The following is a 3145-nucleotide window of genomic DNA, read 5'->3' as shown; positions in this document are numbered from 1 at the left end:
ACGTGCGCCTGGGACGGGGCCAGCCCAGGAAAGGGACTTCCTGGCCGCCCTTCTCCCAGGGGGCGGGGCACCCGGGCGCAGGGCCAATGAGGAGCCCTGCGAGGGGGCAAGTCCCATGAGAGAGAGAGAGAGAGAGAGACAGAAGTGCAAGTGCAAGTGCCTCTGTCTCTGTCTCTCTCTCTCTCTCTCATGGGACTTGCCGGAGGGCCGTGGGAGGGCCGCATTTACATAGAGCAGGGAGGGCTGTTCGAGGGCCGGATTAAACCGGAACGCGGGCCGCAAATGGCCCGCGGGCCGGACTTTGGACATGTCTGGACTAAAACTTCCATCACTAAGAAAAATGGTTGTTAAGTGAGTCATTCAATTTTACCACCTCTTTTGCTGCAGTTATTAAGGGAATCATCACGGTCATTAAGTGAATCTGGGTTCCTCCATTGACTTTGCTTGTCAGAAGCCAGCTGGGAAGGTCACAAATGATGATCAGATAAGCCCAGGACTCTGCAGCCATCATAAATAGATGCCAGTTGCCAAATACCTGAATTTTGATCACATGTCCATGGGCATGCTCTGTCGGTTATGAGTACGAGGTTTGGCCATAAGTCACTTTTTTCAATGCTGTTTAACTTGAAAAGGTCAGTAAAAGAATGGGTTATAAACCAATACCTGTGTATTCTAATAAAATACCAAGATTTCTTGTGATCTCTGAAAAATAATATCAATAAAAAAACTTTTTGTTAACAAAAAGGCTTAATGGACCTTCAATCGGTGCACAGAACTCACTGGAAATAAATTCATGGTACTTTTTAAAACTGCCATGTGCATATTAACTCATCACAAGAAAGCTACCATAAAACAGCCAATTTTAAATTCCAGATAGGTGATAATCTGAGTTACTTTTGAAATTTAATGTACATATTTTGAATGTCATTGATCAATTGATTTATGTTTAGAAATATATGCATGTGACCTTATGTATTTGTACAATATTCTCCTCTGGTATTTCTTTAAATGTAAAACAAGTTTTACAACATTTAAAATATTTTGTTTTACTACTATATTTAATGGTTCAATCTTTCTAGACTGCATACAACTTTTTGTTTCAGCAATATAGTTCAATTGTTGGTCATTTTCATCCTAATTTTAAATTGCAGTATTTTATTTTATTGCCCTTTAGAAACTTACTTGCAGGTTCTCTTCAATTTATTTCTTTTTTGCCCTCTTTGTTGTCTTTTATGTATTGTTAATAACAGTGCTTTTTTTGTAAAAAAAAAAAAAAAAAAGGTGCCGGAACTCACACGTCATACAACCCGCCTTGCCTACTCTACAAGTTTCCATCCAAAAGTGTCGGAACTCCGTTCTGGGCGTTCTATGACAAAAAAAGCCCTGGTTAATAAAAGTTTAATTTTCCCCATGTTTAAGTGTGCCATAGATAGAAGCACACTTCTGTACTTAGATTAGGAATGGGGATATCCAGGTTTTCTCATTTAAACTTACTGTGTGACATGGGGTCAGTTAGTCTCAATCCAACCTACCATACACATTTCTTGTGGGGAAAATGTGAATTACCTTTTACTCTGAAATGAAAAGTAGAATAGGAATCAAATAAATACATAAAATCTGTTTATTTTCATATCTTGCAAAGTTCTAGGCCACAGGTTGGCAACCTGCGGCTCCGGAGCCACATGCGGCTCTTTGAGCCTTCCCCTGTGGCTCCCAGCCTCCTCTGCCATTTGCAGGGAGAGACAGAGACAGAGAGAGGCACTTGTGCTTCCCTGCTTCTCTCTCTGTCTCTCTCTGTCTCTGTCTCTCTGTGTTTGTGTTTTTGTGTGTATATGTGTAAAAGAGTGCACTCACGGTGTTCTCCGACAAGCTGAAAAGCTTTTTGGGCGGGGCTCCTCCCTTTGCTGCGTCTCTGCAAGAAGCAGGAAGGGCAGGAGAGAGCTAGCTAGCCCAGCTATGCTGACTCAGGAATTCTGGGAGTTGAAGTCCATGAGTCATAAAAGAGCCGAGGTTGCCTACCCCTGAGCTTGTTGGAGAACAGCTTGAAGCCAGCTTGCCAGGTGAGCAGAAGATTGGAGAGAGGGGGGGGAGAGAGAGAAAGAGAGAGAGGGAGGGAAAGAGAGAGAGAGAAAGAAAGTGGAGGAAGAGGACTGGCAGATCAAGGGCAGAAAGGAGAGGGAGGGAGAGAGAGGGAGGGAGAGAGAGAGAGAGAGAGACCCTTTTAACATCTAAAATGAAGATAACACTGCATATATCCTTTTTTACCTTTATGAGATACTTTACTATACTATATATAGTAAAAAAGGATATATGCAGTGTTATCTTCATTTTAGATATCAAAAGGGTTTTGCGGCTCCCAGTATTTTGTTTTCGGTGGGAAACGGGACCAAGTGGCTCTTTGAGTGTTTTGGGTTGCCTACCCCTGTTCTAGGCTATGATCTTTAGCTTTCTTACAAATAAATTATTCATACTAAACTGTGACTCCCTGATAAACATATACACAATTGTTAAATTAGTGACTTAAATATTTTCTAAATAATAAATGTTAGTAAATGTATTTGTTTCACCTGAAAATTAGTTTGTGATTATATATGGACTGACAAGCTTTACATTTTCAAAGAAATGTTCTTATTGTTCAGAATTGCTACTCTTCATATTTTGGTGTGGACATTTTTATATTTAACAAGACATTCTTACCTAAATCAGTTTTCTACTACAGTACTGGCTGAAGAGCTGGAATATACTGTATATTTATTGACATTCTATATAAATAAGGTCATTAACATTTGCTTCAAAGAGGTACTAGTTTGGCACATTTAAAAGAAAAGGGGCTCACTCCCAATTTCTTCCATTAGAGCAAAGCATGTGGCATTTGGTTAAGAAGGTGTTTTATGGAAATTGAAGTACTTCCGCACATCATCGTTTCTATTTCCAGATCCATCTAAACCTTTCTGAAGCTATCCAAGCAATTTGCCTTTACTGATGGCAATCACAGAATTCTGAGAACATCATCACTCAATCTGTGGTCCTTGCAAATAGTTAATAGGAATAAAAAAGAAAAAAGAAATTATTCAGTGACCCGGCAAGGCAACTTCTGTAGTAATAAAAATTCCCTCAGCTTACTCTTATCTCAGAAGGGGAAACA

Source organism: Protobothrops mucrosquamatus, unplaced genomic scaffold (genome assembly GCF_001527695.2).
Source record: "Protobothrops mucrosquamatus isolate PMUCROS unplaced genomic scaffold, P.Mucros_1.0 scaffold_213, whole genome shotgun sequence".
Lineage (NCBI taxonomy): Eukaryota > Metazoa > Chordata > Lepidosauria > Squamata > Viperidae > Protobothrops > Protobothrops mucrosquamatus.
The sequence above is the reverse complement of the archived record's forward strand: the minus strand, read 5'-3'. Positions refer to the sequence as shown.